The sequence below is a fragment of the Prionailurus bengalensis genome, chromosome C2 (genome assembly GCF_016509475.1).
Source record: "Prionailurus bengalensis isolate Pbe53 chromosome C2, Fcat_Pben_1.1_paternal_pri, whole genome shotgun sequence".
Classification (NCBI taxonomy): domain Eukaryota; kingdom Metazoa; phylum Chordata; class Mammalia; order Carnivora; family Felidae; genus Prionailurus; species Prionailurus bengalensis.
The window spans coordinates 6,985,863-7,010,753 of record NC_057350.1 but is presented as its reverse complement, the minus strand read 5'-3'; the positions used below and the strand labels follow the sequence as shown (position 1 = coordinate 7,010,753).

Sequence of the window (24,891 nt, the reverse complement as noted above, 5' to 3'; positions counted from 1 at the left end):
CCCTGCTTGTGCTCTCTCTCTCAGACTAAATAAACTTTAAAAGAAAATATTAAAAATTTTAAAAAAAGAACATACCCACGCCTTCCTTTGTAATGGTCTTGACAGGTTTTTAAAGGAACAAATACATGTAGCAGGCACATGGTTAAACCTCCTTCCTCACCAATTCCCGCCCCCCCCCCCCACCAGAGGCAATGCCAATCCTACACTCACTCTTTTTTTAAAAAAAGATTTTATTTTGGGGCGCCTGGGTGGCGCAGTCGGTTAAGCGTCCGACTTCAGCCAGGTCACGATCTCACGTTCCGTGAGTTCGAGCCCCGCGTCGGGCTCTGGGCTGATGGCTCAGAGCCTGGAGCCTGCTTCCGGTTCTGTGTCTCCCTCTCTCTCTGCCCCTCCCCCGTTCATGCTCTGTCTCTCTCTGTCTCAAAATAAATAAATGTTAAAAAAAATTTATTTAAATAAAAAAAATTTTTAAAAAAAGATTTTATTTTTAAGTGGTCTCTACAACCAACATGGGGCTCGAACTCATGACCCTGAGATCAAGAGTCTCACGCTCTGCCGACTGAGCCAGCCAGGCGCCCCTGTGCTCGTTTCCACGGCACATAATGACTGGAGGCGCCAGGAGAGCTTCTGCCCTAGGTGCGGTAGAGATGTCCTGTAGCGTCGCCATTATTCGCGGCTCACTGTAAACGTGCCATGGGATTTGTTCAGATTCAAACTGGACGCCACTTGTCACTGTTCCCTAGAGTTCTCTGAGAGTCCGCCGCTGAGGGAGTACAAGGAGAAACCCCTGTCCAGAGCAGAGTGGCGGGGAAGGAAGGCCCCACTGTACCCCGCGCGGCCACCCGCATAGCCAGCAGAGAGGGGAGGGACGCCTGGTGGCCCTGAGTCAGCAGGAGCGGCTCCTCGCAGGGCAGGGCCGGCCAGGAGCCGTTCAGGAGCGGGCCTGAACACTTACTGGCCAATAGTGGAGGACGGGGATAGAAGCTTCCAGAACACCGGCAGGCAGACTAGAGAGGAAAAGAACACAGAGAATCAAGGCAAAGCCACGCGGGGAAAACGGGCAGAATGCACCACAACAATGCAGCCTCAACTGGAAGCTGGAAGTAAGACCCCTCCTTGGGGGGGGGGGGTAGTGAAAGTGACCTTGCAGCCTTTGCCAAAAGAGGGCAGAAAAAGATGACCCGAGAATAAGCAGATGCATGCAGGAGGAGGTAGGAACGGAAGCAGCGAACATCAGAAGCCATAAACTGGCAGAACAGTGCAAGTCCCGTAAAAATCACAGCCCACAATGAAAACGTAACACAGAGCGATAATCGAAAGGCAACTTAGAGCAAATGGAACCTAACAGACATTCTTTGGCCCCAAAAGCAAGAGGCTTAGTTGGTGACAGCTTTTTCTAATGTTTATTTTTGAGATAGCGAGCACCAGCGGGGGAGGGGCACAGAGAGCGTGAGGGACAGCACATCAGAATCAGAAGCAGGCTCTGTGCTGACAGCAGCGAGCCCGAGGCCAAGGCTCGAACTCCCGAACCAGGAGCTCATGACCTGAGCCGAAGTCGGATGCTCAACCAACTGAGCCACTCAGGTGCCCCTTGCTGGTGACATTTTAAACTGCCACAACCATAAGGTGGGCAAGAACAAGTCCGTCTCCTCATTTGGGGACAAAAAAAAAAAACAAAAAGGGAAAGAAAGAAAGAAAAGGAACAAAAATTTTTGAAAACATAACAATAAAATGGGCAATACTCAGCCTTTCAGCAGATTCTTCCAGCAAAAGGCAATGGCCTACTGGCGATGTAGCTATGCTGTCAATAGAACACAAAACCCACACCGTGTCGGGCACAACAGGACACCCAGGACCACCCAGCATCGCCTTCCGCTGAAGAAAGTGTTTTACCCCTGTGATGGGAGACAGCGGGCACGGAGATTGAAGTGGGTTAATTAATTGAAATGGGTTCCAGTTCCCCTCGGCCACTCACCAGCAGCGTGACTCTGGCCAAGGCTCCACTCTGTGCCTCAGTTTCACAGCTATCAAATGAGAATAAAATCATACTTACGCCCCAGAGTGCTGGGACAATTAAGTGGGTCACTCTGTGTTCCAGAGTCGAACCCAGTTCCGAAAATGTAGCCAGTACTTAATAAATCAAAGACAGCAGGGGCACCTGGATGGCTCAGTCGGTTGAGCGTCCGACTTTGGCTCAGGTCATGATCTCACAGTCCATGGGTTGGGATTCTGTGTCTCCTTTCTCTCTCTCTCTCTCCCCCTCTCTCTCTCAAAGATAAATAAACATCAAACAAAATTTAAAACAACAGGGGCGCCTGGGTGGCGCAGTCGGTTAAGCGTCCGACTCCAGCCAGGTCACGATCTCGCGGTCCGTGAGTTCGAGCCCCGCGTCAGGCTCTGGGCTGATGGCTCAGAGCCTGGAGCCTGTTTCCAATTCTGTGTCTCCCTCTCTCTCTGCCCCTCCCCCGTTCATGCTCTGTCTCTCTCTGTCCCAAAAATAAATAAATGTTGAAAATTTAAAACAACAAAGGAATAAATAAATAAATCAAAGATAGTATCTGAGGAAGGAACCGAAGAGGACCCAAATATATTACGAAGATGTAATTCGACAAAGGTCACGTAAAGCTGGGTTAGGCAGGAAGACCACCGGGTCCGCCAGATATTCCAAATCAAATCGAATGCGGGCTCTGTGATCTGTTGCCATCCACGTCCCCCACGTCTCCAGGATGGCATCGGGGATGAACTCGACCCGGAGATCTAGTTCCTGCCTCACCCCCCAGGCAGCCCAGACGCTGAGCTGAAAGTATTTCAGGGACTCTAGCTTCACCAGCCAAAGGGGTCTGGAATCGTGGCCCACGTACCTGGTGTCCAGAGGGCCAGAGAAGAGTGTTCAACGCATACAAACGACCTGTCCCAAGATGTGACGTCTCTTCCCTCTCCCCTTCTTCCTCCTCTCCCGGTTCATCTCAAGCCTACTTCACTACCTGGCCTCCCAGTTCCTTAACACTATGGCCTTTAGTCCTCCACATTAATTAAAACGATGGTGCATGAGATCTTCTAGCCAACCTACGAGCATCACTTTTCTGAGATTCTAGCTAATGGGGGTAGCTCCGGAGGCCCTGCACGACGTATCAGCTGAATCTATTATGTTTCAATCTACATCGCCTGACACCGTTTACAGGACCAGAATTTATTACCAGCTTTATGGCTTCATAAATTAGCCAGTCAAGCTATTGTCCCATCTCAGAGTGCTGTTATAGCCAGGAATTTATAGTATTCTGGCTTAAAGTAGCATCATTGCTATCACTTTCCAGTACTGGGAGCATTAATTTTATCCTGAGGTATAATTCATCATGGTTATTATGAGAATACCAACATAAACAAAAGAGGAAGAAAAATATGTAGGTTATGGTCTAATGGCCAGGATCAATCCCCAAAGGAAAGGGGACACTTGGTAAAGTTTGCAGTCTTTGGATGAGTCTTGAACGTGTGTAGTGTGATTCCAACTCACAAAGCTTGACACGCTTGAATGGGAAAACACCCAGTGAACAGCCCGTTGAAAACCCACAGTACGCCGGCCAAGCAAAAGTGCTCTACTCCGTCAGAGTATCTGGGCTGTGTTCCCTCTGTAAATCAGCATTTTAAGTGTTAGATAAAGAGAATCCATAAATCAGTACTATATTCCCTCAACGTGACCTGGTGTCTTCACAAAGGATCTGCTATTTAGCTCTTTCGTCTGGTCTGGTTTTATGTGGTCAGTTGTGGGCTTGGTTTGGTGTAGGGGGTGGAGAGACTGTGCAGCGTCGAAGCTACGATTCGTTCTTTCGTTCCTGCTCTTTACTCCGAGGACTAAAACCAGTGCCAATTCATCTGTCCTGCCCGTGGGCGCTAGCCAAACGGACCTCTGGCTTATAGCTACAAAACTCCAACGAGCTCCACGGCTCTGAGGTCACTCTGTCTGCAGAAGGAACGCTATCGTGACTTGAAAAGGACCAAAGATAGAGAACACTGGTTTTATTCATTTTAAAATACAGGTTCCACTATCTCGTGGGTAAGGAACTGGTTTTTAATAAATTAGAAAACAGATATTCTAAACCCTTAAAATGTTCCCATCATCAAGACGTTAAGGATGCCACAAGCAAATGACATTATCAATGACATCATTGTAGAGAAAAAGCATGGATTTTGGAGACAAATGGGCAGGGTCAAATGTGGACTCCACCATCCAGGTTCATCCAAGGACAGGCCTTTCTGTCCACCGCCCGGGGCTAAGTCAATTTTCCCATTGCAGCGTTGGGGGTAGGGGGGCATCGGTCTGGTAAATCTGGTCCCGAAACAACAGCCCTAAAGAGCTTGGAAAGTGGAATCCATTTGGAAGCTACTTACACACACTCACCAAGCACAGACTTGTTTGGTTAGAAGGACGTTAGATACTGCAATATACTTCACCCCTGGCACCGCAGGAAGAAGTTGGGGAGGATGTGGAGGATTTCCACAATTTGTTAAGAGAGCACAGACTACGGGAGGAACAGGTTTAAAGATGCCCATTCGGTGTCCAAGTGAAAGGCCAAGTCAACAGTTGGATATAGGCTTTCGAGAGCGGGCGTAGTTAGGGATGGAGACACGGGGAGTCATCAGCACATGGGTAGTATTGGAAGACATGGGCTGGATGAGGTCCCTTGAAGTAACAGACGAACTCCCGTATGTGATAAATGGATTGTGGCAGATTACCGTGGACTACCGTTCCAACTCTTAGCTCCCTCTCTCCTGTAATAGGATACGGCAGCTCGATGCACTGTCTTGTGGTCTTACGGCATGCTCTTGCCTTCTAGCGGCCAAAGTATATGTGCCTCCCCCTTAGCTTTGAGCTTGGCCACGTGCCTCACTTTGACCAATAAATGCAGGCAAAAGTGAACGTGCGCCAGTCCCAGGTGGCAACTTAAAGAGGAATGACAGGTTTCTGCTTGCCCTCAAGTTTCCTCCCACTGCCGCCTCCTCTGTTCTTCTAAGGCACTGAGGTTTTTTTAGAGCTGTTTGTCACTGCAGCAAAAGCTGACTGATACATAAATGAAACCAGTCCCCCCACAGATACATCCAAAAAGCAACATTAGCCTACCTCAAAGACAGTAGGCCCCTGAACCCAAGACAGTTCCAGGTGGCCGTGCAAGGTCAGCCCAAGGTAAGGCTGAATTGGTTCAAGTTTACCACCGGAACTTCTAGACTTTGCTTAGATGTTCTCCACCCCACTCCACATGAGTGCCCTTCCAAGTGAGAATCTGCTCTGAAGAGGAATTCTGACATGACGTGAGCCATTGTGGTAGCTCAGTCCAACAGATTCACAAGATCAATGAGCCAGCAGAGCTGTTCACAAAGGTGAGCACAGAACAATCTTGGCCTTTGGTGCGCTGACATCCAGCCTACACACAGAGTGCGTAAGCCTGGGAAGCGACAGACGGCAGACGCGGCCTTCAACCCCCATTTAAGCAAGTGGCTGTTCTGGAAGGAGCCTCTGGGACTCTGGCTCACCCCCGGACTGCCCAGGTGCCGGACCGCAAGGAAGAGAGGTGGGCACATCCTGGAGGACACCCCTCGGAGGCTACACCAGGATGCACCCGCCACAGGCCATCAGCTCAGTGGGGGCATGGGATACATCCTCGTTTTAGCCAAACTCTGGGCTTTTCACTCTCCACCATTAACTGCAACTCACCAACTAGCATTCCTCTTTGCATCCTGAGCCGGATCAACAGAGGACAATGAAAGCGGGCTGACAACAAGGAAAATGAGGCTCGGCCAATCCCGAGCTTTTAAAAGGCTTCCTGGGACTCCTTCCGTATCACACAGCTAACAGACCTATACACGCGCAGGTGTGGTGCACACCCATGAAATGAACAGAAAGGAAATGAAAACAAAGGTTAATTTCCCACGCAGTGCAGACTGGATTAAAACGGAGCAGCCACACGTAAGACTTTTGTAAATTACCTCTGAGAAGTTCGTCGTGAGCAAAATAAGAATTCACCCGCCAGGTAGTGTCTGAGGGTTCTGTCACGTGACAATGGCACGTTCAACAATATGAGCCCGTGCAACAGGGCTCTCACGTGTCTGAGCTTGTTTTCCACATAACCGTCGCAGAGAATCAAAGTCCTAGACTCGGATGCTCCCCCCTTCAGAAATGAAGTGCCTATGTAGCTTTGCGCTAGAGGCAATCATAGGACTAAGGCATAGAATTTCACCTGCCTGGGAGGAACTGAACTCGAATCTGTGCATTTGAACTCCCTGCCTCCAACACACAAGCAGCATTATTTCCTAAGTTAACGGTGCGGCTCTAACACTCAGCCACGGGATCTCTTAAATGAGATCTCTAACTGTATCCTTGCTAATACTCACAATTCACTCACTCACACTTCAAGTGAGTCATTTCTTCCCAAGCAAATTTTTTACAATAATTTTTTTAAAGCTCTCAGAGTTGTAGTAATCACATATCAAATAAAAACATTCTTGAGATGTTTGTCATTGTGACTAGTGAAACTATTTATTAAAGCATCTCAGGTTTCTTTATCCTTCAGGCTGTATTTGAAGCCTTGGAAAAAAAAGTTCCAAGAGGAGCCAACAATGTGACTTGGAGGTCCCCACTCCTACCTTCTGGGTCATCTCTGGCCATTCCACTGCCCGTTCCTACGGTGCAGCCTCGGTGCACCACTGGCTGTCTCCGGAATGCGCCTAGCACTCCAGCCGTGCGCTTTGCATGCACTTCTTGGAATCCGCCTCCTTGCTCGTTCCAGATCATTCTGACTTGCCCTTTACAACCAATGCATGTAGCAGCCCCTCTGGGAAGCCATCCCTGATGCCTGGAAGGTCTTGGTGAAACACCCCTTCCGTGGCTCCTCCCGGAGCACCTGTCCACCTCCGTCCCAGTGCGGAGCTGGGAGCAGAGCTCAGCTAGACGGCTTTGAATCTCAGCTCCCCCACTCACAAGCTGTGTGCCCTCGGGCGATTCCTCACCTCTTCTGTCTCTCGCTTGCTCCATCTGCCAAGTGCCCATAAGAGCACCCGCGGGATAAAACTGTGGCAACTATCCGACATTTTAAGAAATGTAAAGCACTGAGAGTAATACTTTTAAAACACGGCAGGTGTTGACATGAGTCATTTTCGTCAGAGCCCTTACCACAACATCTTAGAGGCTGCCTCCCCTACTCCACTGTGAGCACCCTAAAGAGAGAACGTCTTGATATGCTCATAATCCCAACAGTCAGCAAATATTCTGGCACGTGGAAAACATATTTTGAGAACGCCGAATGAACAAATGAATGAATGAAATAAAAATATAGATATTCATGTATAGTCACATCACGTTCCCTTTACACTGCCTGCAAAAGACAATGTGGTATCCTAACTGCTCAGAGAGGATGTACCGTATTTCTCACATCAACCCACCTGCATCCTTTGAGAATTTTGGTTAGAACAGAAATAAACTCGATGCATACCTTATGGCTTGAAACTGTTGCTTTGAAAGAGAAAGGCATTCTCCAAAAGTGCTGACTTATTTCATCCAGAATATTCATTTTCAGCACTACAAGCTTATGAAGGCAGAATGAAAAATTGAGAAATATATAAATTTCTCTCTTAGAGGCAAAGGTCTAAAAAAACACAGTGATTCGGTCTGCTTGTATCATTCGTTTTTAAGAGCTGCTAAACTTTTATTTTATTTCATTTTTTAATGTTTATTTTTGAGAGAGAGGGAGGGAGAGGGAGAGAGAAAGCACGAGCAGGGGAAGGGCAGAGAGAGAGAGAGGGAGACACAGAATCCGAAGCAGGCTCCAGGCTCTGAGCTGTCAGCACAGAGCCCGACGCGGGCTTGAACTCATGAACCTCGAGATCATGACCTGAGCCGAAGTTGGACGCTCAACCAACAGAACCACACAGGCGCCCCAAGGGCTGCTAATCTTTTAAATACTACCCTCATGGCCTCCCCTTACACTCCTTACCATGTTCTCTGGGAAAGAGATCAAAACATCCTGTTAGAAAGCAGGTCAAGGTGCTATGTGAGGAGACTAAAGCAGTGAGCATGGGCTGGCTCAAACAGCAGAAGGCAAAGCACGTCCTTGAACTTGAGCACAGGGCGAGGCACTGCTTCCAAGAAGCCGAGAGGAAAAACAGAGGTCCTAGGTCAGGCTGATTTTGGAGAGCTGGCTTTGGGATCCAGGTTCTGTTGGTTTTCATATTGACACTCGACTTTTGACTACGTCTACAATAAAAGCACTGCTCCCACGCCAGCTGCTTCGTGGAAAGCAGAGTATTTATGCACTTGTTAATTCGTACTCTTAGCATTATGGTGCTGACTACTTAGAATAACCTTCGATAAACTCATTGAGGCAGCCCCAAAAAGCCCATTATAATAAGAATATTTGAAGCTCATTTGAAGAAACATGTTGACTGACTGCTTTCTGAGCCCCTCTGACCCCAATCTCCTCTGTAGCAGTGGGGCTCAAAGTCTGGTCCGCAGACCAGTGCCCAGTCCCAGAACGTTCACTCCTCATCCCCGATGAGGGAAGTATACAAAGCAAGAAGGGTCTGGAAACTTTTACGGCAACTGGACATCACTGTGCCACCAAATGCGTGTTCGGTGGACCCGTTCCTCTGAACACAGTATAGACCAGTTCAGAAGTCACATCGTGAACCAATCTGGTCATGCACTGGGAGGGCCCCATCATAATGTATGACATTTACGGTCAGTGTGTTAAGTATAAGCCAACAGTGTATTTAAAAAATGAGAAAAAGTAAACATAGTTATTTTTATATCTTGCTATTTTTACATGTTTTTTTTAAGTTTTATCATCCCTTTCTAAATTTATAGTTTAATGTTACAACTAAATAAGGGAAGTAAAGTGTGTATTATTTATTTATAACCCTAATTTATTGATGGCCCCTTTTGGGCCAAGAGAAAACACCTTTTTCTAAATGCAGCAATCACAGTAAACCACATGACAACAAAGGAGCTGATTTTGAAGACAGTAAGACCAGAACATTTTGTATTTGTTTTACTTGGAAGTATGATCCCTCATACAACTGAATTCAGTTTTGTAGCCATAGTTGACGACAAACTGTTACAAACACTGCATGCCACTTGAAAAGATACATTGGCAAACGAAACAATGAAACAGTGAAAAACATAAGCAGTATTTTACACACAAAACAGTTTTAAAATCTCAAAAAAATATTTGCAACAAATAGCATTAATAGAAAAGCAACAGAAGCGATGTTCAAATTTCATATTAAAAAAAAGAAACTATTGGGGACCTGGGTGGCTCAGTTGGTTAAGTGTCTGACTTCAGCTCAGGTCATGATCTCGTGGTTTCGTGGGTTCAAGCCCTGCATCAGGCTCTGTTCTGGCATTGTGGAGCCTGCTTGGGATTCTGTGTCTGTCTGTCTTTCTGTCTTGCTCTCTCTTTCTGTCTAAAAATAAATAAACTTAAATTTTTTTTTTTTAGGGGCACCTGGGTGGCTCAGTCGGTTGAGCATCCAACTTTGGCTCAGGTCATGATCTCATGGTTCCTGAGTTCGAGCCCTATGTTGGGCTCTGTGCTGACAGCTCGGAACCTGGAGCCTGTTTGGATTCTGTGTCTCCCTCTCTCTTTGCCCCTCCCTCACTTGTGCTCTATCTCTCTCTCAAAATAAATACACATTTAATAAAAAACTTTTTTAACTACTGTTTTTGAAGGCTTCTTGTGAAGCAGTACAAAAAAAAAAAAAAAAAAAAAAAACATAAAATTGCCCAGACATTAACGTAAACGTGCATCAAAAAAGTCTGCTTGGAAACGCTGGGTGAATCTGTGACCCAAAACAAGGGTCGATCAAGTCCCACTTCCCAATAACATGATAACACAGCGCTTTCCAATAAGAGCTGCTGGCAGAGCCTTTATGCAGGGGTGGAGCACAGAACAGCCACCCCGCTAGGGTGCCTGTGCCCGAACTGCACTCAGCAACCTGCTTCCTGCTTCCTGCCACAGGGAAAACAGTGCCCGCTGAGCAACACGCCTGGCGACACAGCGCACAAAAGCTAACGCATTCCATTCGGTACTTCTGTCTTTATCCCATGTGATACTGTGGAAGATGAGTACACCTGAACTCTTAGTGTTTCTTTCTCTAAGACACCGGGGGTTTTTTCCAGCTTTTTAAAGATGTGAATAAGCAGTCAGGCTTGCTCATCTCTCTGACCTCCTCAGTATTTTTAAATATTGTAATCCTCCTAGGCAGGGAGGAGAGGTAGTGCCTTTTCAACGTATATCTTTCTGTCATGATGCATAGTAGAGTCTGGAAATACATAAAACAAGATAATGACAGAGGCTAACTCCAAGGAAAGTTACAGGGAGGTTTTTCTCCCCCCCTTCCTTTTGCTTCTCTGTATTTATCATTTTTTCTACACTGAATTGCACTCGTGTCATAAAGAAACAAAAGACCACAGAGTCAATAAAAGGGTTGCATGAGGTCAGCCTTTTAGAAACAATTCTCGAGAGCTTTGCCCGTCGAGGGGACCACGTGAGCCGCCAATTACGGATGAGCCCCGTACACTACCCAGAACCACAAACTCGACGCTGTGAATGTGATGACCTCATGGCTGAGGAAGGGGTCAATTAAAGCACGCGACGTCCCTGACCAGTAGCCACCTGCACGCCCACAGCTACCAAACCAAGCGAAGAGTTAGAGCACTCATCTGGAGGCGTGTCTATCACAGGACAGCTGTGGACACGGCAGAGTCAACCATGCCAATCTGGCAACTCAGAGAACCTGGCCGCTCCCTTCCTGTGGACGTGGGGGGCCCTCACAGGGGGTTCATAGCACCTCACTGCCCATCCCCACTTCCACCTACTCTCCTACCTCTTCCCTCCACCTGCTTCAGGCTCTCAAAATGACACCTGTCGTGCTCCGGAGTCAACCAGGCTAGGCGAGCATTTTTACGCATTGTGTATAAATGATCACTGTTTGTGATACCTGCATTATTAACTTTTTTCTCTTTTATCAAGAGATACAGAAAGCAGCAACACACAGCTTTTGTTTATAAATGTCATCCAAAGTATCCCCTTCCCCCAAACTCTCCTAAACTAATTATTGTTATTGTTCTCATTACTATTACCATTAATGCTAAGAGGGGACCTGTTTTTAGGTAGATAACTTCCCAGTTTGATAGTGAAGTTTCCCATGCTTAGCACACAGTTCACAGCATCCCACAGCCCCTGGACAAGAGTATCTAAGGTTGGGGCGCCTGGGTGGTTCAGTTTGTTGAGATCTGACTTCAGCTCAGGTCATGATCTCACGGTTGGGGAGTTCGGGCTCCCCATCGGGCTCTGCGCTGTCAGCGGGGAACCCACTTCAGATCCTCTGTCCCCCTGTCTGTCTGTACCTCCCTTTCTTGTGCTCTCTCTCTCAAAAATAAATAAACATGCTTTTTAAAAGAGTATCTAAGGCTTATAAATGACTGTTTGTAGAGCTCTCTAGTTGGAGGCGGTGAGATGTAAATTCCTGCATGAGAAGGTAGTAGTCCTAAGTCCCTCCGTCTCTGCTCAGCCTCCAAGCAGGTAACCTGAGGCAAATCACTGCTCTCTCTGCACCTGACCCAGAGGCAATGTTAGCTGGCTTCAAGAATTGGGACACTACGTCTCCGTGACCTTCCCCCACCCAAGGGGTTCTCGTTACGACCAGAGCAACAGGGCAATGTGCGGTTATGATTCATTTTACGTTTAAATGACAGCAGAAAACTTGCTTTAACAAATAATAATGGTAGCTTTTAAAAACAAGCAATCTAATTTAAAAATGGGCAACCGACTTGAACAGGCATTTCTCCCAAGCAGATATACAGATGGCCAACAAGCCCGGGAAAAGACCTTCAACATCGCTGAGCATCTGGGAAATGCAAATCAAAACCACGATGAGATACAGCTTCATATCCCTTAGGATGGCTACTATCAAAGTAACAGAAAATAACAAGTGTTGGTGAGAATGTGAAAAAATCGGAACACTTAGGCATTACTGGTAGGGATGTTAAAATGATAGAGGCACCATAAAAGGGTGTGTGGCAACTCCTCAAAAAGTGGCATTACCAAATGATCCAGCAATCCCACTTCTACACAAAAGAGCTGAAAGCAGAGAATCAAACAGATACCTATACATCAATGCCCACTATTCACAACAGGTGAAGGGTGGCAACAACCCAAATGTCCACCAGTAGATGAATGGATAGACAAAACGAGGTACAGACAGGAAATGGCATGTTATTCAGGCTAAAAAGGAATGGAATTCTGATACGTGCTGCACCACAGCGGACCTTAAAGACGTTCTGCTAAGTGAAATAAGCCGGACACAAAAAGACTGCTCCAACTCCAGCCATCACATCAACAATCCAGCGGGTAGGAAGGACAAAGGAAAGCAGAGTGTACACCCTTTAAAGATTCTACCTGGAAGTCCACTCTTCCCTTTAGGGATACTTCCTGGAAGTTGCACATGGCCCTTCCGCTCATATTCTATTGCCAGATCGGAGTCACGTAGCCGCCCTCGGCTGCAAAGGAAACTGGGAAATGTGGTCTTTGTTCCTGGAGAACATGCAGGCGTTCTGTTCCCAAGGAGGAAGGGAAAAAGGAGTACCGACAGACAGCAAGCCAGCTTTGCACACGTGAAGATCATCTTGAAAATGTTTTCTGGCACCAAGCTGTAACTCTTCAAGGGTTCCTAGGACTGCGGGCAGAAAGCAGGAGCTTTAAGAAACAGCTGTGACCAAGTGAGTACTTGCTTCATTGATAAGCTGGCTTTGTAAGAAATAAAGGATCCAGGGATGTGCAATACAAAGATAGCCATTCACCATAAACCTCCCCACAGGAAGTAGGCCAGGCAGCTGAATTGAGAAGCATGGCAAAGAAAAAAAAAAAAGAAGAAGAAGAAGAAAGGAAACAAAGAAAATGTAAAAACAAAAAAACAAACAAAAAAAAAACCCCAAGAAGATGAAGGAAGGTAAAGGGTGCCTCACCCCATCCATTTCATAGAAGATGAAACACCGTAAAAAAAAAAAAAAAAAAGCCCTTAGAGTCTCGCTGCATTCAGCTCTGGCAGAGACTAGGAAGACCCACCAGCACACTCCTCATGGTTTAGGTGGGAAATAAACGTTCTCTTTATCCCGGGCATCCTCCTCCCCCAACTCTGTGCGTATCCTGCCCTCAAGAACAAAGATTCGGCACCTTCGAAACACACCGTTCCCTACACCGTGCTTCCCATCCAGGTGGTCTTTGCTTGAACGTCTCACAGACCGAGCACACGGATTCACAGAGTCTTACAGTCAAGAGAGAGAATGGGAGTTTCTATGAGTCATAGAAAATTTGGTTTAAAAAAAAAAATGGCATCAGGAAGAATCAGTAACACTAAACGCCCACATGTCTCGTCTCTTTAAAGCACACTGGGGGAAATTTTGCTTTTAGTGGTAACTTAACATTCTGTTGCTGCTATATGTCATTTGCAGCAGAGAGAAAATAACTAAGAGCCTGGGAAGACTTTTATAGCCTTCCCATCCTTTTTAAGAGATGGCGTGGTCCCAATTTTGACCTCCTTTTTACTACTTTCCTTTCCTTTGGACCAAATCCAGGTAATCCTGGTAATACTAGAACAACTCGGTGTTACTGCATATGCACACCTGATCCCGGGCCTTTTCCACCCCCTACTCTGGCAAAGGTCTGTGCAGACAGGCAAAAAGCCCCCGTACTCCCGTCCTGACCTCCTGGTAGCCATGGCCCTCATCCCAGCTACGCCCCCCTGGCAAGTCAGGAAGCACTTCAGACCTGGCGTCTGCAAACAAAATCCCATAGACAGTTCTAGAGGGTATGCTTTGCTGGGGAAACCCAGCCTAAACGGCTTCTGTTCGATTCATCACTCCACCATCGCCACGCTACAGAAGTCATCTCTCAAGTTCCAAAACGCGTTCAACCCTCCCTTATTTTTCGCGTTTATTGTGCCTCTCCTATTACAGCCTCATCTCAAAGACAATCCCACATTCCACTTTATCCAAGGCAGCTCTAGTTCAGTCTGCTGTCATTAGAAAGACTGTGTCTTCTTCCAGTCCAAGGTTGGAAGAAAAATCACATGGACGCACAATGAATCTCCCAAGCGTGTCCGGAACCTCGGTGGTAACAGGGGGCACTCTGTCCCGGTCACCTTTCCATTCTCCAAGCACCTGCATATGGCAGCTGACCCGGACAGGTACACGGTCCGTACTTGTCGAAAGGGGGAAAGGAAAGACGGGAGAAGGAGGGAGGGAGAGAAGGAATAGAAAGAAGGGATCTCTCCTACTTCCCTTGCTCAGACTTCAGTCATGAGTCCCTATAAGGAAGAAGATTTGAATAAAATGACTTGAAGGGACAGCATTCTCCCACACCGAACGTGTGCCCCCACGGGAAGGGGCAGAACGCAGGGGTTACAAAGCAAGACGCTGCGGATTCAAACTCTGGTTCCGTCATGTACACGCTGTATGACTTTGAACGAACTGACTGACCTTTCTTCACCTGAACTTGCTTATCCACACAATGGATGTGGGAAAAGTGCTCCCCGCACAACGTGACCAACGTGCATATGAACAAGATTATCAATATCACTAGTTATCAGAAAAGCGCAATTGAAAAACACAACGAAATACCGCCTCAACGCCCATTAGGATGGCAAAAAAAAAAAAAAAACCCCACAAAACACAAAAAAAAACAAAACAAAAACAAAAACAGGAAGTAGCATGTGTTGACCAGGGTGCAGAAAAACTGGAACCCTTGTGTACGATTGGTGGGACAGTGAAATGGTAGAACCATTATTAAAAAACAGTATGGAGGGGCACCTGGGTGGCGCAGTCGGTTAAGCGTCCGACTTCAGCCAGGTCACGATCTCGCGGTCCGGGAGTTCGAGCCCCGCGTCGGGCTCTGGGCTGATGGCTCAGAGCCTGGAGCCTGCTTCCGATTCTGTGTCTCCCTCTCTCTCTGCCCCTCCCCCGTTCATGCTCTGTCTCTCTCTGTCCCAAAAATAAATAAACGTTGGAAAAAAAAAAAAACAGTATGGAGGCTCCTCATAAAATTAAACATAGAATTACCGTGTTATCCAGCAATTCCACTGCTGGGTATAAACCCAAAAGAATTGACAGCGAGTCTTGAAAAAGATATTCGTACACCCATATCCCCCATTCAGAGCAACATTATTCACAACAGCCAAGAGATGTAAGCTAGCCAAGGTTCCATCAGCACATGAATGAATAGAGAAAATGTGGTCTGTGCAGCCAGTAGAATAGTACACAGCCTTCAAAAGGAAAGAGATCTTGTCTCCTGCTACAACACGGAAGACACGATGCTAAGCGGAATGAGCCAGTCACTGAAGAACAAATATGGCGCGGCTCCACTGATTAAGAGGGCAACTAAACCCGTGAAATTCGTGGAGCCACAAATATAATGGTGGTGACCAAGGGCCGTGGAGGGAGGAGAGGGGAGCTGCTGTTGAGTGGGGACAGAGCTTCAGAGCTTCAAGATGAGGAAGTTCTGGAGACACGCTTTACAACAACGTGAATACACTTAACACTACTAAGCCAGACGCTGAAAAGTCGATGAGGATGGTCCATTTTCTGTGTTTTCTACCGCAATAAAACATAATCACAAAAACGTGCCTTCCCGTGGACTGCTGTATGGATTCAATTGGTTCACATGTGGAAATCCCGGAACGCTGGCAGACACAGAGTAACGGTTACGTGAATGTCATCCCTACCAGTGAGTCCTTGTCCTTTGTTCCACACTGCATCAACGCGTAGAAATCATTTTAGGTTTGATGTTTTTTATCTGCTCGTTGGTAGGTTTTGTTTATTTCGTTCTTTTTGTCGTCTCAATTTTCGATCTCACGTATGGCTCTCTAAAGTCAAATCGTGCTAGAAGCTTTACCTGCTCTACTTCTAAATTATTATGAGGGGTCGGGGCAGCTGGGTGGCTCAGTCGGTTGAGCATCCGACTTCAGCTCAGGTCACGATCTCACGGGGTTCGAGCCCCGCGTCGGCCTCTGTGCTGTCAGTTCAGAGCCTGGAGGCTGCTTCAGATTCTGTGTCTCCCTCTCTCTCTCTCTGCCCCTCCCTCACTCACGCTCTGTCTCCACCAAAAAATGAATAAAGGTTAAAAACATTTTTTAAATTATTATGAAGCGTCACTATATTCAAATGAAAAGAAAAGTTGTCATTTCCCGCCACTAGGCCTGAAAGGCATGGGTATTCACATACCCAAATCATTGAAAGTTCATTTAATTAAAATATTGGCATATAGGGGCGCCTGGGTGGCTCAGTCGGTTAAGCGTCCGACTTCAGCCAGGTCACGATCTCGCAGTCCGTGAGTTCGAGCCCCGCGTCAGGCTCTGGGCTGATGGCTCAGAGCCTGGAGCCTGCTTCCGATTCTGTGTCTCCCTCTCTCTCTGCCCCTCCCCCGTTCATGCTCTGTCTCTCTCTGTCTCAAAAATAAATAAAACGTTGAAAAAAAAATTTTTTTTAAATAAAATAAAATATTGGTATATACTTATTTAAAAATACCACTAGGACATTCTTGGGGCCAAGAAAACACATGAAGGTTTTCAAGGGCAGTGTGATGGGGATGTCCTGAAGCTAACATAGTCAGAGGAGGCACAGAGCCGAGATCACAAAATAGAATGGTCCCAAATTTCCTAGGGACTATTCTGGTCGTGACTCTCCAAGAACACTGATAGAAAAAAAACATATGTCCATACAAATAAAATCAATATATGATAGCTCTAAAAAAAACACAGTGTGTGAAATAAGGTTAAAAAAAAAAAAACTAGCTGTGCTTTGCCTGCAAAAGGGACGTTGAAGGAAATATTCCTCTGAAATATACGAAGGTCTGTCAAGTATTCATTCATTCACTTGTTCAGTTTTGAAATTACTTGATAAATATTCATTGAAAGATTTCTAGGAACCAGGCAGTGTATCAGGGGTTAACCACGCCAATCGTGAGCAAAACCAGCCTCCTTATTGTGTTATTCTAGAAGGTACAATACACAATGAAGGAGACCGTCTGAGGTCAGTCTAAGGAAGCACCTGTTGACAAACATTTTTTTTTTTTAGGTGGAAAGGACCATAAAAGGATGAGGGGATGAGCTCCCTGCCCTGGGTCTATGCAGGGAGAGACAATATGAGCATTAAGAATGCCAAGAAGAAACTAGGTTCTAATTATCTGGTGTAGATAACCATCTACCTCAGGGCACCTGGGTGGCTCAGTCGGTTGAGCATCTGACTTCAGCCCAGGTCGTGACCTCACAGTTTGTGAGTCTGAGCCTCGCATTGGGTTAAGTGTCCAGCTTCGGCTCAGGTCATGATCTCACAGTTCATGTGTTCAAGCCCCACATCAGGCTCTCCGCTGGCCGTGTGGAGCCTGCTTCGGATTCTCTGTCTCTGCCCCTACCCTGCTGGCACTCTCTCTCAAAAATAAATAAACATTTTAAAAAACACACACCCTGAGTGGAGTGAATGCCTCTCCATGCAGAGTGATTTGGGGATATAATATTTAGAGAAGCTGCATTACTGATTTTAGCGGCCACCCGAGCAAAGACCTAAAATGATACAGACCCTATGAAATCGGGAACATTTATTTTATCAAAAATAGCCAGCTCCCTTTGCATGGATGCATACCCATGACCCTTACTTAGAATCTCAGTTTTATTACAATAGCATAGCATTTCACCTAGAGGTCGTATCCCTCCCTTAGAAACTTTGCTCCGGCTTTGAAAAATATCACAAAAATAACTGCTAAAGAAAACCGGAAGCAACAAAGAGGCCCTTCAATAGGTGAACGGACGGATAAGCTGCAGTCTATCCACACTATGGAAATTATTTGGCAGTAAAAGAAATAAGCTATCAACCCCCAGAAAGATATGGAGGAAACCAAAATTCCCATCACCAAGGGAAAGAAGCCAGTGTGAAAAGGCTCTGTACTGTCTGATCCCAGCTCTAGGGCATTCTGGAAAAGGCAAAACCGCAGACAGTGACAGGGTCAGTGTCTGCTGTGGGTTCAGGGATAGGAAGGGAGGGATGAAGAGGTGTAACACAGGGGATTTTCAGGGCTGTGAAACTGTTCAGTAGGAACAGTCATGGTGGATACATGGTATTTCCCGTTGGTCCAAACCCACAGAATATGCAACACAGAGTAAACCCTAATGTAAACTATGGACTTTAGTTGATAATAATGTATTGATACAATGACGATGAATGAACCACCCTTGAAAAAAAAAAAGAATCCTGGGGCGCCTGGGTGGCTCAGTTGAGCATCCGACTTCGGCTCAGGCTATGATCTCGCAGTTCGTGAGTTCGAGCCCCGCGTCAGGCTCTGCGCTGACAGCTAGGAGCCTGGAGCCTGCTTTGGATTCTGTGTCTCCCTCTCTCTCTGCCCCTCACTCATTCACATTCTGTCTCTCTCAAAAGTAAATAAACTTTAAAAAAAAATTTGAAAAGAATCTATATTGAGCTGGCAAAAAAAAAAAAAAAAATCAGTAGCTGCGTAGATATGTAAATAGTAAATAATTAAATAAATGAAAACAATCAGGAGGAAATTTCCCAGGCATGTCTACCTTCGTGGCCAAAAAAAAAAAAAAATTCTCCTACCCAAAACCCGAAAACTGTTGCAAAGGAATTCAGTGTGATATTTTCAAAGCATAATCGAGTATAAAATATAACCTGATGACAGACCACCGTGCAATCACCTTTCCATGTTTCAGTAAGGTTGGCCGCAGACGTGAAAGCCGTGCTGTGGGCGTTCGGGGTCACGTGATGGCGATTCCCTCTGGCTGTCACCACGTGTGTTCAAACACGGTTGACCCCAGCGTGACTCAGGTTGGAATGAGATGCTGGGCGAGGGCCCCCCTTTGCCAGTCACCTGTCCTGCCATATCGGACAACTGACTTTTACAGGTGTCTATTTTCTCATGCAAGAAATGAACGGAATAGAGCAGCTAGCGGTTTTCACGCTGGTCCCCAATGCCAGAGGGGGTCTGGGGACAGTGGGGAGGTGGGGTAGGGTAGGGCCAGAGTGCACGGGCTTCCGCCAAAAGAAGTGCCCTCTATTTGCGGGGACGGGGGCAGTTATTTATTGGGCTTTTATGTACGATTTAGTTGAATGAAGGTCTCCTCAAGCTAAGTAATTCTTTTTTTTTTTTCCAAGAGACATCTGGTTCCTTTTCCCTGAAGGTATTTGCTCAAGCCAAGGAATGAAGCACCTGTGAGTAAGAAGCAGATGAAAGCTGGAAATATAAAAACTTGAGGGAACCTTTTTTTCATTTCCAAGGGGATTATCGAGGCAGGAATGTACTCTGGCTCCCGTAGGCCCAGCCAGTATCTGATCTCCCACCTTGGCCACTGCTGCATTTCTGCAGGGCGTCATCCAGAGTTCCTCTCCAGGTCCAACCGCCTCGTGGGGAGTAAGAGTCCGATCTGGGTGACCGGGGCCCCGTGTCTGGAGGGGCGGGTGGGCACTGTCTGGGGAACCTCCCTGCTACGAAGGAAGCCAATGTTTACTCAAGGCCAGTTATTAGGTAAGAAGACAAACTATCAAAAAGGAAAGAGGCAAATACCCGCTATGCTTACAGATAAGAAGCATGGACTCTTAAGTTCTAAGAGCCCTAAACCAGGGCAAAAAGATGTCGTGGAATACTACACAATGGGAGGTGCATCTGGGATCCAAAGCTGGCCCTCCCTGTGATGATCTACGCTTTTGTTTACAATTTTTTAATGTTTACTTATTTTTGAGAGAGAGAGAGACAGAGCATGGGCAGGGGAGAGGCAGAGAGAGAGGGAGACACAGAATCTGAAGCAGGCTCCAGGCTCAGAGCGGTCAGCGCAGAACCCGACGCGGGGCTCGAACCCACAAACCGTGAGACTGTGACCTGAGCCGAAGCTGGATGCTCAACCGACTGAGCCACCCGGGCGTCCCCAGTGATGATCTATCCTAAGTGAAGATCTAAGCCAAGACCCTTCGGTTCGGTCACCAGCGTCTCTTGGTTTGCCGGTTGCCATATATTTCGAATTCCTTACCTTCCCGGACTTTATAAGGAGCCAAGACCCAGGACAACAGAGTGCCAGGAAGCAACCAGTGCATCCGGAGCCTGATGGCACAAGGCTCCCAAGGGTCTTCCCCCTCCCTCCCTTCCACAGCCCCGAGCGGTCACTGAACACGCCGTCCTGCCCGGAGAGGACACGCCAGCCCTCCAGGGGAGTGGAGGGCAGTCTGATGTGTAAGCACATAGAAGAACGAAGGTCGCACGCAAATCCCAGTTAGTGAGTCTGGGAAAAGACAAAATGTAACCGCAGCACATCCTCTGGCTCCCCTCTAACGTTTTTACCATTACAATAACGCTAGACGTGGACATGAACTTAGCGGACATTTTTGCCTCACTACACTGTGAGGACAGTGGAACGGAGAAGGGAGGGAGGGGTGTGAACCCAACCCCCATCTTCTTTAACAGAAAACCGATCCTGTCCAAACTGAAAACTCGAGAAGGAGTGCCCCGAGCCCAGAACTTAGAAATATGGAGGTGAATGACAAAGAACAGCCAAGAACAGCTAAGGAATGGTCGAGGGCAGAGAACTAGCATTTTACGTTATGAGCCCAGAAGTACCATTTAACTTTATGCATATGTATTCCTTCGAGGAAAAAAAAAAAATAGCAATTAAAGTAGAAAAGTGATGACATACATAGAGGACCTTCAGAGTGAATACACTCAACACCGGACGGGCTTGCGGGAGATTTCTACGGACGGGTTAGGAGCCCCGAGAGGCACAGGCCTGGGGTCCTGCAGCACTCACTGCCACTTGCTGGTGGCCAGGGCTGTGGCACCTGCCCCGTGGTCCGACCAAAGCTCCATGGGGAGAAAGAGGCACCAAATACATTCTTCTTCATTATCTTAGGAATGTGCTCATCTGTTTATTTAGGTCATGTGACAACACCAAAGAACTAAGCAAAAGCCAACGAGCCTGGTGTGCTTATGTGGTGTGGTGAGACCTCTTCCCCAAGTCCACGTGCAAATTCTCGTCATCCCTCGCCTTTCAGAAGCCTTAAGGCTTAAACTCTAAAACAGTTTTTTTTTGTTTTTTGTTTTTTGTTTTTTTATTTTTGGGACAGAGAGAGACAGAGCATGAACAGGGGAGGGGCAGAGAGAGAGGGAGACACAGAATCGGAAACAGGCTCCAGGCTCCGAGCCATCAGCTCAGAGTCTGATCTAAAACAGTTTATAAAGAAAAAAGTTCTGAATGATAAGCCGCCCGCATATATCAAAAGATAGATGAAGATACATACCCGGATCACATTATTCCACTTTCTTCTTTTCTTAATTTTTTTAATGATTATTTATTTTTGAGAGACATAGAGAGCGAGTGTGGGAGAGAGGCAGACAGAGAGGAAGACAGAGAATCCGAAGCAGGCTCCAGGCTAGCAGTGCAAAGCCCAACATGGGGCTCAAACTCACGAACGGTGAGATCATGACCTGAGTCGAAGCCGGACGCTCAACGGACGGAGCCACCCAGGCGCCCCACACAATTCCACTTTCAAGAACATATTCTAGACTTTGGCAAACTGTGCAGCATGAGTCCCGACCCCTACGCCTCACTCCCAGGGGAGCCTGATTTCATTCCTCTGTGATGGGACCCGGGCATCTGTATTCTGCAGCCAAGACACAGAACTTTTGGATTCTAATAAAGAAAACAGAAAACAACCTAAATACTCAACAGAGAGGACTAATTAAATCCATCATGATAGGACCATACAACGGAATCCTAAACAGGCTTAAAATAATGTGGCAGAAATAAGATATCTCATGAAACATGTTTACCGACATGGACAGATATTTACAATGTGTTCCTCAGTAAAATAAAAACACGTTATATAAACTGTGTATGTGATATGATCCACTTTGGGGAAAAGAATACGTATAAAAGAATTCTGGAATTAAATGCATCATTGTCAGTAGCCATAATGTCTGAGTGTGGAAAGATTTAAATATTTTTGTCTGTATGTTCTAATATTTCCACAACGAACCAAGTATTACGGATACCACCTTCTCAAGTTCAAAAACGCCCGGACATAATACCTCCTGTGAGGTTCAAACATTCTAACACTGTTCATATAGATTTCAGCTCACACCCGCCCAATAAAACCACACATCTGGTCACCCCCACTGTCGCCAGCCTCTCTCCAGGGCACTCTGCTGCCTGCCAAGCTTCCAGGGTAGACGAACAGCTCGTGGGTTTCAACTCTGTAGGTAACAAAGTATGGCTGCCTCAAACCCAAAATATCCTTGAAGCCTTGTTACGCCCACTGAGCTTCTCAATGCACCTTTCCAAGCCTGAGGGTCGAGAAGGGAGCATCATGGAGCTGGGACCGTGAGAGAGGCCCCATGAGGAAGTCACACCCCACCGCCTCCCACCCCAGCCCCGCTGAACCATTCGGCATCCCTGGTGGAAGGTGTTGGCCCACTGGACGGGGAGGGTGGGAAGAAAGCACTGGTTCTACCAGACATTCGGAACCTGTATGCACTTTCCCAGGAAGCTTCCAACATGAGGAAGGGGCCAAGTCTCGGACCCCTGGGAGGGCACGGAGCCTCGCGTTCTTGGCAAACATGGCCGGGGCTCCGCTGGCCTCCTCACTCACTTTAACCCCCTGATGCCCCACTCCTTCCTCGGAGCCCCTTCTCGGATCCCTCGCGTCAAACCGAAACGAAACGAACCAAGTAAGCTGCAGAGTTGATCTCCAGAAGCTTTTGAAACTTAAGATAAAAGCCATCAGGGAATGATGGACCAGAGGCCAAAAATTCAAGGAAAAGCCTTTAACACGTGGCCGGGTTTGAACAGTCCGCTTCCCAGGTCCCGCCTCTCGCCAGCTCGTAGCAATCAGGCAGGACACTGGCACAGGCAGGAAATCTAAAATTAGGTTTTACTGCCTATAATGGAGGATTTATGGAATGGTGGAATGAGCAGTCTCGGGACGAAAACCCAAAGTGGGGGAACAGAAACATCTTTGTGGACATACCGACTACGCCCGCACGCGCTCCGTGAACCTCACCTACAGTGGCCAAGGTGCAGGTCTGCAGGGCGACAGAGTGAGGACGCAATCCTTCCTTGTTCTAAGCTTGACGCACGTCACAGCCAACAGCAGGGTCCGCGGTCCCCGGTGCTTTTGTTTAAGAGGGAGGTGCTTTCTTAAGAGAAGCGGTCCTGACACCACACCAGGAATCCAGGCGTTCTGAGGAACAAAAGAACCCATTCGATTCAGTCCTCTCCTGAAATATCCCAAACCACAATGGTCAAAAGAAGATGGGACTCGACCACAATGTATCAGTGAGAGGTGCCATGGCACCTGTGTTGTCCCCATTTTCAGTGCTGGCGAGATCATTTGAGGACCCCCCCCCCCGCCAGTACCATTTTGGGGCAACGTAAAGAAAAATGAACCAGTGTGTTTACGTCAATGCCACGTGTTCAGAGAGTTTTCAAGTAAATGTGACGAAAGAACCAAGGGCTTGAGTCTGTGTTGGCTGGTGACGGGGTCAGGGTGACAAATTCCATCCCCTGCAGCAGGTGACCCACAGCTGAGAGCTCACGGAAACCGCTCATGGGTAGGGGTGTGGAAAGAAGGCTAGGACGGCTGGGAACTGGCACGAGCACGCCCGGTCCCTTTCTGTACCCCACCCCTGCTCCATGCAGCAAATGTAGGCGGGCTTGGACATCCTCCCTACAGGGGTCTCCAGCCACACTCCCTCCCCACTCCGGGTGGTACCCCTGGACCCAGAGTGGAGTCCGATATGCCAGCCTGACTCAGGGCCAAGCCAGGAAGAGAAGTAAAAAAGGAGGGACCGTCATCGGCTTTCTTTTCCAGTGAAAACTGTGGCTCCAGCTAACAGGTGGCCTTCTGCAAATCAGTGTGACAGTATTCCTACTGAGCAGAAGAGTTCCTTGAAAAGATGGTTCCATTTACTACAACACACAACAAGATGGGGAGACAACTTTGCTTTTAAAAATCTTATTTTCTGGGGCGCCTGGGTGGCGCAGTCAGTTAAGCATCCGACTTCAGCCAGGTCACGATCTCGCAGTCCGTGAGTTCGAGCCCCACGTCGGGCTCTGGGCTGATGGCTCAGAGCCTGGAGCCTGTTTCCGATTCTGTGTCTCCCTCTCTCTCTGCCCCTCCCCCGTTCATGCTCTGTCTCTCTCTGTCCCAAAAATAAATAAACGTTAAAAAAGTTTAAAAAAAATCTTATTTTCTTAAAGCGGATTTCGGCTTTCCACGATAAAAGCACTTTTCCTAGGTCCCAGTTGTGAAGGCTGGTATTTATTTAGGTGTGGTTTCTTAGCATACTGGAACCTTCCCGTACTCTGACTGCAGGTGCCTGGGTCTACAGAAATCGCTTATAAGGACAACAGCACAGACCAGTCTTTTTCCACCTGAGTAATTAGCAGGAGAGTAAAGTCCAGGCCACCTGGGGTCCTCCTCAGACTTCTCTGAATGTGGTCTAGGAAGAGACAATTTAACCTTAATTCTAGGCTCTGATGACGAGGTTATTTTAATACAGCGTTATTGTAACATACGTAGCGTAATGTAATATGCATACATGTAACCTACATAATACAGTATGTGTGTGTGTATGTCATATATGTAAGAGCTTACATTTATGATAAGGTTTTGGAGGGAAAATGCCATACAAAAATCATACTGAATAAGAGAGCCAAGCTGTGAAACAAGTCTGCAACGGTCTCGGAAGTCCAAACGGTGTTAGATATTTCCTCTTTCTGGATACAGGTGCGGATGCAGTTGGTGCCAGCATTGACCCTGGTTCATGAGGAACATCAATGTTTTCTAAACACCTG

The 24,891-nt window shown here is 47.1% G+C and overlaps 1 protein-coding gene across 5 annotated transcripts in view; it reads right to left on the bottom strand.

Moving 5' to 3' along the window:
• The window catches only part of ERG (ETS transcription factor ERG), a 265,741-nt gene that overhangs the window by 225,276 nt on the left and 15,574 nt on the right, over window positions 1-24,891 (bottom strand). For 4 of the 5 annotated variants that reach the window (XM_043593592.1, XM_043593595.1, XM_043593596.1 and 1 more), the window contains exon 2: window positions 23,096-23,275. The exons of the other annotated variant lie outside the window; for it this stretch is intronic. The gene's annotated coding sequence lies outside the window, so the exon portion shown is untranslated. The remainder of the gene's footprint in view (window positions 1-23,095; window positions 23,276-24,891) is intronic. 5 annotated transcript variants of the gene reach the window in all.